Below are 17,912 nucleotides of genomic sequence, written 5' to 3'. Positions count from 1 at the left end.
TATTGACCCTGTTCTGCAGATGGGAAGACTGAGGCACTGGGATTCAAATCAAAAGAATCCCTTTTTTTTTTTTTTAAATCTATTTATTTGAGAGAGAGAGGAGGAGGAGAGGGGCAGAGAGAGAGGGAGAGACAGAATCCCAAGCAGGCTGCACATTGTCAGTGCAGAGCCCAACGCGGGACTCAGACTCATGAAACTGAGATCATGACCTCAGCTGAAATTAAGAGTTGGATGCTTAACCGACTGAGCCACCCAGGTGCCCCGAAAGAATCCCTTCTTTTAACCAGCTCACTACCCCAGACAAGTGGCTAGCAATGAAAATGCTGGTGTCTGGATTACTTTGTGCAAAAGTTTATTTTTTAGCACCTTATTGGAGGAAGGGGCTCCTTTCTCAAATTTTGGTGGGGGAGGAGTGGGGAAAAAGATTACACATCCTGAAGCTTGGTATAAGGAAAGCACATTGGGCACGGAGTGAAGTGCCATGGTGTCTAGGCCTAACTCTTGCCTCTCTCTTGCTGTTTCCTGGATGTCACTTTATCCCATGGGGTCACAGGTCTTTCATCTGAGAAGAAAAGGGCAGAGGTCTACAGATAAGATCTTTGAATGTTCTTAGAGCACAAGCATCTCCAGAATCTGTGACTCCATCTTTCAAGTCATCTCCGTGTAGAGAATTCCTGATCATATCCTGCAGGGAACCAGACCCTCGTTCATCAGCACCCCCTGGAGCCTGCAAAGTCCACTTCATATCAGCCCTGCCTGGCCATGACACATAGAGAGAGGCTGAGATTAGGAAGCTCCACCTCTTGGACTTTGGAACATCTCCACACACACACACACACACACACACACACACACACACACACACACAAGCATACACACACTCCTGCCTAGGTGAGGCGTCTGTAGGTCTGAGAAATCCTCATCGCATCTGCAGACCCAGCAGGGATTTGGCTTTGGGCTCAGACAACACAGCCCCACCATAGTCATCTGGGGTTTGCTTGGTATGATAATATGTTCAGTTGAGGGCTTATATAATTGCAGAGTGATGATCTCCAGGCCAATTTCAAGTCAAAGCTATTTTTAATGGAATTGCCAAAGGATGGTAGGGATGGGAGCAGGGAGAAGAGATGTTTAGAGAATGCTTTTTCAAGCCAATAAGTCTCACAAAATCTTAGCCTTTTGCATTATTGGGCCTGATTTTTCGGGGTGAGGGACAGGGATTAGAGAATGCCAATTAAATCATAGCAGCTATACATGAGAGTTGCGTTCACTTTTCTGCACCTACATTTTTCTTCTGGATGCTGTTGCACAGTGGGAAGGGTGACTGGTGACAAGGGACCTGAGTCCATTCCCTGCTCAGCTAAAAGCCCTAAATGTGTCCTTGAGTTTAGTTCCTTCCCCCATCAGTTTCCTCATCTGCAAAATGAGAAGGTTGAACTAAATGTCCCTTCCAGCTCTCAAATCCTAGATGATCCTCAGATATTAGCAGTGCTAACGCCCCACAAGTGTGAAATGTCATCTGGTCCACAAAGGGTTAAGTTCTTCCTGCTTAAACTCTTTTGCTGCCCCCAAGACTTATCTTTGTTCATACAGCCTAGCCTGTCCTACCAAGTATCCAAGAACCTAGGGCTCTGTTTACAAACTCTCTTGGAGAAAAAGGTATCAAAAGTTTAGGGGGGAGAAAAAAGCCGGAAGTAAAACCAGTGAATCACTGACGTAATAATTAGCATAAGTTTATTGCGCACACGCTGAAAAGACAGGAACACTCCAACCAAAACATGGAATGAGGCTCAGAGATGTATTGTTCTAGGCAGCTTCTGTATTATGGAGGCACTGAGTGTTTATTCTCCATAGTAATTGATTTATATGAGAATTTTCTTAAACGGGAGGGAACTGGTTAGTGGTTACCTCATGTCAATTTGGGGGAACAATTTAAATTCCACTTGCAAGAAGCACCCAGGTCAAGTTAGCCTCACTTGTCTTGCAAAATAAGCTAAATTAAGCTTGGCTTGTATGACTAAACCGGTTTTGTCTGCTCAAGAAATTTTTGTCTGGCCTCCGTTTGTGTTTGATTTCAACAAAGGTACAAGACTTCTCTGCGTTATGAGGACCATCTAGGAAGGGCATAGTTTGAGGTATTCTAGCGGCGGGAATTCATGAGTCTTCAGAGAGGAAAATGCCACCAACACCTAGGAACATCAGAAAAAGTTAAGTGTCCCCTGTGCCACCGTCAGGTTAGGCTGCCGTATTCTGGTTTGACCTTGAACTTGTTATAACTGAACAAGATGGACAAGTGACTTAATGGCACGCTTTAAAATGTGTTGCTTCCCTTAGCACAGAGGTGGATTTTTGAACCAATTTTAAGCGATCCTGGTTCTGTCTGTGCATGTTGATTTAGCCTGTGGTTATAGTGCTAACAATTTACTAATTCGCCTCATTTTTAATCTCCCTTTCCCTTTGGCAGGATCATTTTCTCTGTGTTGGGGGATTAACACTGAGGTAAGAATGGCTAAGTAACAGTCCTTTCTGGAATACAAATGACTTTATAAATACGAGATTATAAAAGGAAGAAGCAGGCAGGGTCTGCTCTCTGTTGCAGTGAGCCAGTGCCTTAGGCTGTCCCCACCTGCCACACTAGTCATCACGGCCCCAGGAGTTCAGTTCTAGACACTACATTCCAACACGTCCCCATGCTCGAATCGCACTGAGCACAAAGCCCAGCATGCTCAGTTGAAGAGTATTCCCCAAAAGTTTATGTCCCCTTCACAATGTAATCTTATTTAGGAATAGGGTCTGTTGCAGATGCAGTAAGTTAAGATGAGGTTACACCAGAGTAGGGTGGGGCCTAAATCCAATCTGACTTACATCCTTACAAGAGGAAAAGAGACACGGACAGACGGGATGAGGTCATGTGATGACAGACGCAGAGACTGGAGTGATACATTAGCAACGTGGGGGCCACAGCCCCCAGAAGGTGGGAAGAGTCAAGGAAGTATACCTTCCTAGAGCCTCTGGAGGGATCCCAGCCCCGCCTCCCTTTGATCTCAAACTTTTGGTCTCCAGGACCACTGAGACAATAGATTTCTGTTTGTTCAAGCCACTCGATGTGTGGAAATTTATGATGACAGCTTTAGGATACGAATGCAACCAGGCTTGAGAGGCCACATGAGAACAAACTGACAGAACCAGAAACCCCCAGCCTTGGCTTGTCCCCCACCCACTTCCTTAAGAATCATCTGTCTGTCAGTCACTGTGCTGCGTGACGAGAGTGCTAGGTGATAAAAATAAAGTTCCTCCCCTTGAGGACCTTCCAGCCCACCGGAAAAGGCTGCTTTAAGTAATAAATAAATAGGTGTAAAAATTGCGATTTGTGAAAAGTGCTATGAGGAAAATGAAAGGGTACTAAGATGACAATTATGGCACTTTATATTGAGAAGACCCTTCGAAAGCAGCTTATAAAGAGCAGAAGTTACACAGGCAGCTATTGAAGAAACAGCAATCCAGGCAGAAGAAACATCAAATGCAAAGGCCCCGAGGCAGAGAAGAGCCTGGAGAAGAAATTAAAATGAGGGAAGGCCAGTGTGGCAGGACAAAGGTTTAGGTACAGACCTAGACAGAGCCTCTGAGATCATGATGAGTAGTTCAGATTTTCTTCTCAATGCACTAGGAAACCAGGGAAAGTCATAAGGTAGTTACACATTCTAAAATAATATGATTGGGGGTGCCTGGGTGACTCAGTTAAGTATCTGACAGCTCAGGTCGTGATCTTGCCCCATGTCGGGCTCTGTGCTGACGGCTCAGAGCCTGGAGCCTGCTTCGGATTCAGTGTCTCCTTCTCTCTCTGCCCCTCCCCTGTTCATGCTCTGTCTCTCTCTGTCTCAAAAAATAAATAAAACATTAAAAAAAACCCCAAAACTCTTCGGGGGCGCCTGGGTGGCTCAGTTGCGTGTCCGACTTCAGGTCAGGTCATGATCTCTTTGAGCCCTGCGTGGGCTCTCTGCTGTCAGTGCGGAGCCTGCTTCGAATCCCCTGCCCCCTCCCCCTCTGCCCCACCTCCACTCACGCTCTCTGTCTCTGAAATAAACTTTAAAAAGTAAATAAACTCCTGTATAACTTGTACTACGCCAACATAAGCAGTAGCTGTTCTAATTCAGAGCGGGTCCTCCTGGCAAACACTGTGTGGGACAGACCTCTGGTTCATAACGGGGGCATTTCTTCCCTGGGAGGAACCCAGCGATCTGCCTACAGAAGGAGACAAGGCAGCAAGGGAAGACAACCTGTTGGGATAGGGATTTGTAAGGGTGAAAACGGGAATGGAGGTGCTGAGCCCTTTTCCCTAATCCACAACCTTCAGTTGGGTCACACAGTGGAGCCTGTCTTCACTACGTCCATGTGATGGCTGGAGAGAACTGGAAAGGAATCTCAAAAACAACAGCCTGTTCATCCAGTTGTTCAGTGGATTTTTATTGAGTGTCTATTACATGCAAGGCTGTACCAGGCACTGAGGAGATGACAATGAACCTGACGGGCAAAGCTCTTGCCATCAGAGAGCCTCCGTAGCAGTGGACATGAGGGGGTGGAAAACAGACCTTTAGGAAGTCATTGTAAGCACAGCCAAGAAAAAAAAAAGGCTAAGGACAAACACATCCATTGATGCCAAACATCTATCAGAGGCGAGAGAGAGAGAGAGAGAGAGAGAGAGAGAGAGAAGAATTTTAAGACCTGACCTGAATGAGGCAAAGGAGGTTTTTGGAAAGGAAAATAGAGAGGAAGGACAAGGGAAATTATCTGGGTGACAAAATTTGTCCACTATGGTCCCTCATCCTCTCTCTAATCCTTTTCCACTCCAGCCCCAAATCTGCAAGGATTGCCAGGTGGAGCTCTGCTGGACTCATTTCTGGAATAAACAAATGAGCAGAAATGATGACTTCTGCCCTGAGTTTGCAGACTTCCCCATCCTGCATCCCTGTTGTAGAAAGCAGCTTACATAAAAGGATGTGCTCTGGCTTTCTGAGCTGTTGTGAGAATGTTAGGACCCCACTGAACAGCATTGGCATGAAATTAATCTACTGCAGTATCTCTACAAATCAAAAGGCTGACTTCTACTGGAAATGTCCCAAGGCTTTATGCGCTGGGCCAGCCAAATATCTCCCCATGCTGAGACTGAAAATGCCTTGGGTGCCCTTGCTGATAAGATCTGATGTATAGATGCATGTCTACAAGCACTCAGTGGCTGCTGGCAACGTTTATTACAACCTGAGTGTGAGACATTCCATTCTATTCAAGGATTCTGATAAAATTTGTCAGCCACAGTAGTGGATGTATAAGGTAGCTGGCTCCACTGTGACTGATTGGTTATCTTCTTTCCTATTTATATACCGCTTTTAGTCTGGGGAGGAAGCAAGAAGCTGCTCACCAAATTCCCTTTTCAGTCATCAGGGCGTGGTTATTTGGTTTTCTGTAGGAAGAGATACAAAACGATCAGATTGAATAGTGTTCTGTTGATGTCAGAACAGCTGGTCCCAACTTAAACTTTCCAGCCTCAGCTCCTACCTATTCTTTGTTATGCTTGCTCCTCCAAACCAAACTACTTGTGGCCTCTTGTCAACTTTGTCCTGTCTGGTCCTTTCACCAGGAAGGCTCTAGGCAATTTTCTCCTAACCTTTATGACCCAGCTGAAATCTGTGTTGCTGACATTCTTGCTGTCCTACTGGAAATCTTTCTTCTGGGTTCTCATAGGTCAAGTCCTGTGCTTGGCACTGAGGATTCAAAGTCCAGTAAATCCTGGGGCGCCTGGATGGCTCAGTCAGTTGGGCGTCCGACTTCGGCTCAGGTCATGATCTCACAGCTCGCGAGTTCGAGCCTCACGTCAGGCTCTGGGCTGACAGCTTGGAGCCTGGAGCCTGCTTCGGATTCTGTGCCTCCCCCTCTCTCTGCCCCTAACCCGCTCGCCTTCTGTCTCTGTCTTTCTCAAAAGTAAATAAACATTAAAAAAAAAAAAAATTTCAAAGTCAAGTAAATCCTCACAGTCTGATAGGGCTGCAGGCACAAAGAGATATACAATGTGCAGCTTCCTATAACAGAGGTAGAAGAGGAGATATCGAATAAAGAACTGAATCGCATCAAACATAGGGATCGTCCATCATTATGAAATTCCCAGTTTGCTCCAGTGGTGCCATGATCTTACGCCGGCACACTCCAAGGCACATTGGCCACATTTCTACAAAGTAATCTCCATTCTCATTACGATCGCAGCAACCTGACCACCATCATGATCGTCAAATTACTAAAACAGGGTTAACAATACATGAATTTTCTTTTTTTTTTTTTTTAAATATTTATTTATTTTTGAGACAGGGAGAGACCGCAGAACGGGGGAGGGTCAGAGAGAGAGGGAGACGCAGAATCTGAAGCTGGCTCCAGGCTCTGAGCTGTCAGCACAGAGCCCGATGCAGGGCTCAAACTCACAGACCGCGAGATCATGATCTGAGCCAAAGTCGGATGCTTAACCGACTGAGCCACCCAGGCACCCCAATACATGAATTTTCTAAATCAACAATGTATGGGATGATTATTTGTATTATAAAGATGATTATTTTCTAAAGGCATCTCTAAATATTCAAATTCCTTCTATGATAAAACTTGAGTTCAATTTACAGATACTGAAAACAGTCTGTTTTTCCATGGATATTTATTTCATAAAAGAAAATTGAAAATGCATGGGAGAGTATTAGCACAAAGGAGCTGCAAAATAAATTTGATTTAGTCAGATAGGAAATAAGATGCATATGTGTTAAGAGTAGAAAGAGTGATGGTCAATGTTATCCATACAATTGATAGTTCTCTTTCAGTGTTGCTGTTCTTTGTAGTATTAAGAGTTGCAATTAATTATTGCACAGAGTACAAACTGTTCACATGCATTTTCTTCTTGTATTCCAGGTAACCTAATTTTCTTAGAACAATTTTAGTTATGATCCCTTTTCTATCCATTTGTCCTCAGTGGAAATGAGAAATTCACAATTACGTTACATTGATCTGTCGTTTTGCCAGTATCACACTAGCTTAATTACCGTGGCCTTTTAGTAAGAAGTGTTAATCCCCCAATTTTATTCTTGTTCAAAGATTATTCTAGGTTCTTTGCATCTCCATATACATGTTAGAATCAGCTTATCAGTTCTTTTAAAGTTTATTTATTTTGAGAGAGAGGCAGAGCACAAGCAAGGGAGGGGCAGAAAGAGGATGAGAGAGAGAATCCCAAGTAGATGCCGCACTGTCAGTGAGGAGCCCCACGCAGGGCTTGAACCCATGAACTGTGAACTCGCGACCTGAGCCGAAATCAAGAGACGGACGCTTAACCATCTGAGCCACCTAGGTGCCTCTCAGCTCATCAATTTTTATTAAAAAGTGGTTATGATTATAATTGGAAATGTGATGTTGAATGTATAGGTCCCTTTCAGAATTAAAATCTTAAAAAGATTGAGGCTTCTAATTTAGGAACATGATGTGTGTCTACATTAGTTTAGATCTTTAATTTCCCTCAGGAATGTTTTATAGTTTTCACTGGAGATGTATTACGTATATTTTCTTAAATTTATTCCAAAGTATTTTTGCTTTTGATACTGTGTTAAATAAAAATGTAAATTAAACAAATTTTCATTTTCCAATTTTTTGCTGCTGGTTTATAAAAATACAATTGAATTTTGTCTGTTGACCTTTTGTCCTATGATCTTTCTAAATTCTCTTATTAGCACCTGATAGTTGCTTTATATTTTTCCTAGGGTTTTTATATAAACAATTATGTTGTCTGCAAACAGTTTTACTTCTTTCCTATCTTCATGAATTTTATTTTTTTTCTTGTTTTATTGCACCAGTTAGAACTTTTAGTATAATGTTGAATAGGAGTGATAAGAATGAACATCCTAACTTTGTTCCCAGTCTCCTTCAATATGATGTCTTCTATAAGTTTTTCATAAATTCCTCTTATTAAATTGAAGAATTTTCCTTCTATTTCTGTTGACTGATAATTCATTTTAACCATTTTCATTTTTAAAAATTTTATCAAATTTTTTCCAGTATCTATTGAGATGATCGTGTGGTTTTGCTTTTTTTTTTTTTAAGAGAGCGAGAGTACATGAACAGGGGAGAGGGGCAGAGGGAGCGAGAGAGAGAGAGAGAGAGAGAGAGAGAGAGAGAGAGAGAGAATCTCAAGCAGGCTCTACACTCAGTGCAGAGCCCAATGCAGGGCTCAATCCCACAACCCTGGGGTCATGACCTGAGCCAAAATCAAGAGTTGAAGGCTCAACTGACTGAGCCACCCAGGCACCCTGGTTTTGCTTTTTAAAGCTGTTAATATGGTTTAATTACATTGATCGATTTTCACATGTACATCAACCTTATATTATGGGCATAAGTTGTACTTGGTCGTTGATATATTGTCCCTTTTAAATGCTGATGGATTCAGTCTAATACTGTTTTGGTAAGGATTTTCTTGTGTCTGTTTTCATGGTGGATATCAGTCTGCTGTTTTCTTGTAAAGTTTTTCAGGTGCTTAGAGTGTCAAGGTTATGCAGGCCTCACAAAAGAAGTCAAGAAGTACTCTTCCATTTTATTTTCTGAAAGAATTTTTTTTGTCTAAAATTTATTTATTTTGAGAGACAGAGTGTGTGTGTGTGTGAGTGGGGTAGGGGCAGAGAGAGAGGGAGAGAGGGCATCCCAAGCAGTCTCTTCACTGTCAGTGAAGCCCGAGGTGGGATTTGAACTCACAAACCATGAGATCACAACCTTAGCCAAAATCAGGAGTCAGATGTTTAACTGAGTAAGCCACCCAAGTGCCCCTTTCTGAAAGAATTTGTGTAGCATTTGAATTTTTTTTTCCTTATATGGTTGCTAGAATATACCAGTGAAACCATTTGAACTTAGTTTCCTTATAGGAAGGCTTTTTATAAAGAATGCAATTTCTCTAATACATAGTACTTAATGTTTTCTATATCATCTTGTAACAGTTTTTTTAATTGTGTTTTTCAAAGATTTTGTCCATGTCATCTAAGTTGTTAAATTTATAATATTCCTACAGTATCCTTTGATTGCCTGTAGGATCTGTAGTGATATCCCCTCATTTAGTTTCAAGAATTCTTGCTAGATAGAGGCTTATCAATTTTATTAATCTTTTCCAAGAAGTACCATTGGCTTTGTTCATTTTCCCTATTTGTCTATGTTATACTGATTTCTTATCTTTATTATTTTCTCCTTTCTACTTACTTTGGGTTTAATTTGTTCATCCTTTTCTAGCTTCTTGAGATGGAAGCTTACATCATTGGTTTTGAAACTTTATTTTCTAACAAGTACATTTGAAGCTGTTTTATAAGTATATTTAAACTGATAAATTTTCCTCTCACAAATTTTGACACTGTGTTTTCATTATCATTAAATTCAACATATTCTAATTTTCTTTATGATCCTCTTTTACCCATAGCTTATTTAGACGTATGATATTAATTTCCAACTATTTGGGAGCTTTCACAGCTTATTATTGATACATAATTTATTTCTGCTATGGTCAGTGTACATATTCTATAACGTTTCATTCTTTTGAGGGTGCCTGGGTGGCTCAGTCAGTTAAGCATCTGATTTCAGCTTAGGTCATGATCTCACGGTTGGTGAATTTGAGTCCCAATTCAGGTGAGTTCAAGCCCCACTTTGGATGAGCTTGAGAGCCACTTCAAGTGAGCTCGAGGCCCGCCTAGGGTGAACACAGCCCCGCTTCAGGTGAGCCCTGCTTCTCATGAGCCCCGCTTCTCTCTCTCTTTCCCTCTCCCTCTCTCTGCCCCTTGTGGGACTCTTTCCTTCTTTTGTGCCCCCTCTCTTCTCTCTCTCTCCCCCTTGATCACTTGAGCCCTCTCTCTCTATCTCAAAAAAAAGAGTTCCATCCTTTTGAAATTTATTGAGAATTGGTTTTTGGCCTAGCAGATAGATGGTTTATCTTGGTGAACATTTCATGTGCTCTTAAAAATAAAGTGTATTCCGTAGTTATTGGGTATAAAATTCTATAAATGTCAATGAAATGATTGATAATCTATAGATCATCTATATCCTTATAGAATTTTGTTTGTTTCATGAATTACTAATATAAGTATGTTAAAAATCTACATCTATGATTATGGATTTGGCCATTCCTCTCCTTAGTGCTATCACTTTTATTTCATGTAATTTGAAATTCTGTTATTAGACACATATACATTTATGATTGCTGTATCTCCTGATGAATTTACTCTTTATTATTTATGAAATGTCCTTCTTTATTTCTGGTAATAGTCTTTGTCTTGAAATCTTTGCCTGATATTAATATTGTCACTTCATCTTTCCTGTGCTTATTATTTGCATAGTTTATATTTTCCATTATTTTACTTTCAAACTATTTCTGTCTTTGTATGTAAAGTGCTTGTCCTGTAAACGGTATATGGTTATTGCATCTTGATTATTTTTACTCCTGACAATTTCTGCTTTTTACTTAACATGCTTCTTAATATATTGGGTTTAAGTCTACCATTTTGTTATTTGTCCTTTCTCTCATCTTTTTCATTGCTGTTCTTCATTTATCGCCTTATTTTAACATTTTTAAGTATTCATTTTAGGTACTTTGTTGGCTTTAAAGCTATAATTCTTTTTTTTTTTTTAATTTTTTTTTAACGTTTATTTTTATTTTTGAGACAGAGAGAGACAGAGCATGAACGGGGGAGGGGAAGAGAGGGAGGGAGACACAGAATCGGAAGCAGGCTCCAGGCTCTGAGCCATCAGCCCAGAGCCCGACGCGGGGCTCGAACCCACGGACCGCGAGATCGTGACCTGAGCTGAAGTCGGACGCTTAACCGACTGAGCCACACAGGCTCCCCTAAAGCTATAATTCTATGCATTAGTTTTAATTGGTTTCTCTGGGATAACAATATGCATCTTTAACTTATTGTAGTCAACTTAGAGTTTACTGTACATTACTTTACCTGAAATGTAAAAATTGGCAGAAGTCTATGCCCTTTTACATCCCTCCATCCTTTGCGCTATTGTTGTGTTACATATTATAGCTACATACTTTATAAAACCCACAATATGGTGTTGTAACTTTTGCTTTAAGCCCTCATGTGAGTTGTAATGATTTTATGAGTAGAAAAAATATATAGTATTTTGTTCTTACCTACATATTTGTCATGTTTTTCACTCCTACTTGCAGACCTATTTCCACTTGGTATCATTTCTTTCAGTCTGAAAAACTTCCATTAGCATTTCTAGAGCAGGATCATTGGCAACATTTTCTGTTTTCATTTATCTTAAAAAGCCTTTATTTTGCCTTCATTTCTGAAATATATATTTATTGGGCATAGAAATCTAGGTTGTCAGTTTTGTTCCTTTCCTTTGAGTTCCATTGTTTTCTGAGTTCTGTTATTTATGAAAGAAGTTATCCATTATTTTCTGCTTCTCTGTGTATAACATGTTGCTTTTCTTTGGCTGCTATCAAGATTTTTCTCTTTTTCTATGGCTGTCAGTGCATTGATATGCTTAAGTGTTGTTTTTTGCATTCATTTTACTTGGAGTCCACTGAACCGCTAGGCTCTGCAAGTTAATTTTTTTCAGTAGATTTGGGAAAGTTTAAACCATCATAAACCATTATTTTATGCTTTTTTCTTCCCAATTCCCATCCTCTCTTCCTGGGACTCCAATTACACATTGATTATACCACTTAATGTTGTCCCACAGATCACTGAAATTCTACCTTCCTTCCCTCCCTCTTCTCCTTCCTTCCTTCCTTCCTTCCTTCCTTCCTTCCTTCCTTCCTTCCTTCCTTCCTTCCTTCCTATCTTACCTCCTTCAAGGTTTTCCTCTGTGTTCTTCAGACTGGGAAATTAACCTTGATCTGTCTCAAAGTTCACTTATCCTTTCTTATGCCATTTCCAATCTGATATCAAAGCTATCCAGGTCTAGAATTTCTATGTTCTTTTTTATAGTTTCTATTTTTCTGCTAAGATCCTTCATCTGTTGATTCATTATAATACATTTTCATTTAAGCTCTTAAACATATTTGTAATTGCTGTTCTCGAGTTCTTGTCAGCTAATTTGAACATCTATGTTATCTTGAGGGATTTTTTCTTATTTATTGGTTTCTTTGCATGTCTAGTAATCATTTATTGTATGCTAGACATTGAAATGGGATATTGTAAACAGTTTGAATAATGCCATCTTTCTTTAAAGAGTATTGAATTTTGTTTGGAAAGTAGTTACATTGCTGTAACTTTTGTTCCTCTCAAGCTTAGTCTTATTTTTTTGTTAGGATGGGCCTCTTTTAGTTTTAAATTTAGCCCCAGGGTATGGCCCTTGATCTATGGTATGGTCCTTTCTTCTACCACACTTATTCCTAACGCCTGAGAGGCTCAGTAGGGTCTTACCACTCTGGCTGGGCTGGAGCTGCAGTGTTTCCCAGTGTGGCCTGATCTCAGTTTTTGTTACTCAGCTCTCAGGCCTGCAGGAGAAGATCCTTTCAGGCCTTGTGGAATCTTGCACATACTTGTGCAGCCCTATTCTCTGCGAGGGACCTGCACAAAACCTCCATGCAGACTTCTGGGCCCTCGGCCTTTGTATAACTCCCCCTTTTCAGGGACTTTGCCCTGAGGAGTTCAGCCACCCCAGCAACCTAGAATTCTAATCTCTGCCTCCTTAGTTGAGCTAAACTACCACAGTTTTTGGGCTCCATCTTCTTGCTCCACAACAGGAGAGTAGTCCCAGAAAGGAAGGCTGGGCGACTGTGGTGCGATCGTGGTGCTTGGTTCATGTATTTTCTTTCTTTCAAGGATCACAGTTCTGTACTGTTTGTCATTCAGTGTGTAAAGAGAGTTTCTTCAAATATTTTGTCCAGTTTTATGGTTGTTTTCAGTGGGAGTCAAGTCTGGTTGTTCCAGTTACTGTGTCATGGCCAGACACACAAATTTAACCTGAATCTTGTTTTACATACAAATTGGGCCATATCACTTCCTGCCCCAAACCCACTGGTAGCTTTCTACTGCTCTTAGGATACATTTGTGATCCATAACATCATCTTCAAGGCCCTACATGACATGGACTCCGCCTGCTTCTTTAGTTTCTTATTGTACCACTCTTCCCCCCATATACACTACCCTCTTGTTAGTCTTCTTGCTTTCCGTGAACTTCTACCCCAGGCACTTCTCACATGTTGTTCTTTCCACCTTAAAAATGTTCTACTGGGGTGCCTGGGTGGCTCAGTCAGTTAGGTGTCCAACTCTTGATTTTGGCTCAGGTTATGATCTCATGGTTGTGAGATTGAGCCCTGCATCGGGCTCCACACTGGGCATGGAGCCTACTGAAGGTTCTCTCTCCCTCTCCCTCTCTCTCGGCTCCTCCCCCAACTCATGCTTTCATGCAGGCACTCTCTCTAAAAAAAAAAAAATTAAAATTAAAAAAGAACGCTTTAGGGGCGCCTGGGTGGCGCAGTCGGTTAAGCGTCCGACTTCAGCCAGGTCACGATCTCGCGGTCCATGAGTTCGAGCCCCGCGTCAGGCTCTGGGCTGATGGCTCCGAGCCTGGAGCCTGTTTCCGATTCTGTGTCTCCCTCTCTCTCTGCCCCTCCCCCGTTCATGCTCTGTCTCTCTCTGTCCCAAAAATAAATAAAAAATGTTGAAAAAAGAACGCTTTACCATCTTCTTGCCTTGGTCACTGCAACTCTTCCTCAGATTTCATCTGAGAGATGTCATTTCCTGAGGATGGCCATTTCTGACCCAGCCAGTCTAGGTTACATCCCTTGTTATATGCTCTTGTTTCACCCTGTATTTTTCCTTCAAAGCACTTATTAAAATTGTAATTATGTGGTTATTTGATGTCCGTCTTTGCCTCTAGAATGCACAATCCAGCAGCACAGAGATCCCATCTCCCTTATTTATTCCACATCCCCAGTATTTATTAGTGCCTGACACCCAGTAGGTACTTAATGTACACTTGTTGAGTAAATGAATTTACCTCTGTCTTTGAAATCTTCTACTCGCTTCATCATTGATAATAAATATAACACCTTACATTCTTATAGTCTTTTTTTTTACTTTTCAAAGAAGGGGTTCCTGCATGACGCCTCTGGGCCTCACAAAACCCAATAAGGAAGGTTTGTGACCATTATCAGGTAAAGATTTTGAGACATGGAAAATCCATATGATATGCTAAGCTTATGCTGCCAGAGGCAGAAAGCTGACTAGAAGAGCCTCCTGGCATCTAATCAGGAATTCTTCATAAGACCCCTTAGTCTCCCATTCTCCTAGGGTTCTTTCTAACTTCATAGGGGAAAATGTGTATAAAGTATAATCTTCTTTTGGAAATTGGCTTTTTAAGCCCTTCAAAACCGTCAGTGAGGACAGAGGATGCTCTATGTAGGTTTGCAGTCATTGTGTTCCTGTCCATTCCCACGCTGAGCAGTCTCTCTGTTCCCATTCTTGGCCTTATAGAGCTCTTTGCCATTCAGTTATGATTTAAAGTTGCTTGGGGCTTTTCATTGCAATTATGTATTTCAAAAATTCGAATGCCTCTTTTTAGAAAAGCGAACAAAGACTGTGCCAAAAGTCAACCATCCGTCTAGAGAAAGCCTGCAGTCATTTGTGTGTTGTCCTTGGGTAGAAGTGAACGTGTTGAGGTCTACATCCTCTGTCTAGCCACTTTCTCTTTCCAGCGCGGGGGTTCACAGGACAGCTGGCTGGGAACACCATCTGAATTTTTGACCACACAAAGCTGCGTGGCTGCTCTAGGTTTAACCTTGACCTTATCAGCTCTACTTTCTCAGCACCACTTTGACTCAGCACCTTCATTATTTCTTCCAAGGAATGACTGAATGCCGCGCTAGTGTCTCTTCGAGGGTTTTGAACTCATTTGCCTATTCAATCTCCTGTAAAAGGCAAAGATGAGAAAAAGGTAGGCCCGAGAAGTTTCGCACTGTGAAAGATTGTCCGACTTCTCACTGCATGTTCTTTGCCACTCTTCTCCCATTTCACAATTCCAAAGACCATAGGTAGGTCAACACACGATTCTTAACATGACGACAGTGGCTTTAGTAGGTCTTGTGCCTAATGGGACGGGACTTAGAGCACAGCCGGTAGGGTGGTGATTGGGTGAGCAGCAAGTTCTGGCTTTAAATGCGTATCATCAGAGCCTTTGTCAAACTCCTTGTAGCCCAGGATCCCTGCATACATGGACTACCCTAGAACTCTGGGAATTTGAATTCCTGAACCAATGATGAGGATGCATATCTGATACTTAGCGCAAACCGAGGGAGCATTATAAGCATTTATGCAACCAGCATTGTGCTAAGCTGGTACCTACATTCTCTGTAAGATAGGTACTTTTAGTCCATTTTACAACTGGGAAAACTGAGAGGCAAAGAGATAAAGTCCATAAATTCATTGAGCTAGTCCATAGGGGAGCTGGGATTTGAGCCTAAATCTGTTTGTCTGATTCCATAGTTTTTGCTCTTAACCAGGGATTGGCAAACTGCTTCTGTAAAGTATAGATAGTAAATATCTTAGTCTTTGCAGGGATTATATGGGGACTGTCACATAGTCATCTCTCTTTCCTTTACAACCCTTAAAAACGTAAAAGTTATTTTGAAATCACAAGCCACACAAAAACAGGTCATGGCCCAGGTTTGGGCCACAGCCATAGTTTGCTGATCCTTGCTTTTCATCAGTGCACGCACTGCTTCTCAGGATATGAAACTCAGTGTTTCCAGTGGAAAGTAGCGAGAAAATAGTAAGGGCCAAGGAGAGGTAGCAGGATTACAGTAGGTGCTACCCCTGCTCTGGAGAGATGAAGACAGGGGTCATTTAACCACCTGGCAGCTGTGCCCTGGATGGATTGAGCTTCCCCTTCTAGATTCTTCAGGAGCTTCATGCCTCCAACAGCACAGAGACACGCAGGCTGGACGGCAATGCCTCCTCTTGGGAGAAGGAAAAGTGCAGGGAAGAAACTGTCTTCACATCTGACCCTTCTCAACTTTTCTCCTTTGTATTTTCTTGGTTCTAATCAGAGCACTATCAGGAACCCTAGGGTCAGCAGCTTTTATTTTTATGTTTTAATTTATTTTTTTTTCAGCTGCCAAGTGTTTGATTGCTTCAGGAACTCCCGTGATAAATATTTAACTCCTGCCCAGAAGAAGCTGAGGTTCCCTTTGCTGAGCTCACACAGTGTGGCTCTTCCCCTGCTACTGATGGGGCAGCTGACCATCTCCAGTGGGTGCAGTCCCCGACTATGGGGCTGAACCCCTTCCAGAAAAGGCTTCCAGAAAAGGCTTCAGGGCCAAGAGGTTGTCTTTGACTCCCCACTGTCCCATCTAACCAACATCTCTGTCTCCTCACAACAAGCTTCCCTGCCCACCCCTTTTCCCTGGCTCAGACACATTCTTCTGCCTGGCAAAAGGAACCTTGTTTCCATGGAAGCCTCATTAAATCTGCATCTTGCTCAGTTTGGGTTTGATCACGGCTGCCAGAAGTATTTTTAGTCCATGCAGTTGCGTAATGAGATAGGGATTGAGAGAGGGAGAGGGGACAGTATGGACAGAGAGAAGATTTAAAAAAAAAAAAAAGCAGGAAGGGAAAGAAAACCTCAAGGAGGAGAGGGTTTCACCAAGGGTGGGAAGGATGGAACACTCCTCTTGGATGGCTGGGGCTACTGCTCCTGGCGAGCTCCATTCCACTGGAAGCCTGTGGACACTTGCCATGACAGCCGTACTGGTCACATGTCAGGGGAACCTCTGATCTCCCTTTCCATGAGCTCAGTTGGCCCCAGCCAGGGTGTCACTTAAACCAGGGTGGGGGGTGGGGGGGTAGTGATTGATTGAGATGCTGCTCATGAGATTCCCTACCAGGGAGGGGAGGGGGCAGGGAAGGAATAACAACAGAGGGGAGGGCTGGTGCCCTTGGGGTCTATAGTGTGGAATGGCCCCAGAGTGATAGCAGGGAGAGGGGCATCTCAACTCATTGCAGGTTTCCACCCAAAGACAGGATTTGGGGGTGAGAGAGGGCATAGAGTGTGATGGGAACCTGAAACCAAGTCCATCCCTTGGCCGCTGAGGTTCTCAGAACTGTTGCTTCTGCTCTTTGGCCGTAATATGCCCTCAGCCTGCCCTTGCACTTGAGAGAGCTCTTAATAACTGTTTTGGTTGTTTGCATTGGAGCTGTTGGTGTGTGTTGGTGTGTGTGTGTGTGTGTGTGAGAGAGAGAGAGAGAGAGAGAGAGAGAGAGAGAGAGAGAGAGAGAGAGATGTACAAGTGCATATCCATGTATAGCATAGAGAGATAAACACCCAGGGAGAGATGGCAGCTGATGTTTATTGAGCCCTTACTATGTGGCTACATGCTGTTTTAGGCATTGTATACACGTTAACTCATTTTTCCTTTTCCTAGGCATTTCTAATGCCTAGACACTTCCCGTCCCCATTCTATAGACAGGGAAACTGTGGCACAGAGAAGTAGAGAAACTTACTCAAGTTCGTCCAGCTAATGAGTGGCAGAGCCAGGTTTTGTACCCAAGGAGCCTGATTTGAGAGTCTGCAGTCCTAAATCAGTAACGTGTCATTGGCCTGTCATACATTTTCCACAACTCTCTGTGCACAGAACCATTTATAGCAACTTTGTATTGATGAGCTGGACGTAGTCTGCGAATGTGCTGCTGGGATTTCATTCATCCTCAAAGAGGTGTTTTTTTTTTTTTCTCAAAGGTTTTCTGAGGGCGGTATCCAAATTCATAAAAATCTTTACAATCAAGATTTCCATGAGCTTCCTTCTGACTCTCCTGCATTGCCAATCTTCCTGAATTTCCAGCTGGTTTTATTGCATTGTCTCTCCTGAGCCCTCATGGCTCCCTAAAGTTGCTTGTGTTACT

At 42.3% G+C, this 17,912-nt stretch overlaps 1 protein-coding gene across 7 annotated transcripts in view; it reads left to right on the top strand.

The window, feature by feature from the left end:
* SLC8A3 (solute carrier family 8 member A3) overlaps nt 1-17,912 on the top strand; it is a 147,600-nt gene that overhangs the window by 72,392 nt on the left and 57,296 nt on the right. The gene's annotated exons all lie outside the window — the stretch shown is intronic.

The sequence above is a fragment of the Neofelis nebulosa genome, chromosome 7, assembly GCF_028018385.1.
Source record: "Neofelis nebulosa isolate mNeoNeb1 chromosome 7, mNeoNeb1.pri, whole genome shotgun sequence".
NCBI classification, from domain to species: domain Eukaryota; kingdom Metazoa; phylum Chordata; class Mammalia; order Carnivora; family Felidae; genus Neofelis; species Neofelis nebulosa.
This window is presented reverse-complemented; position numbering and strand designations above follow the sequence as displayed.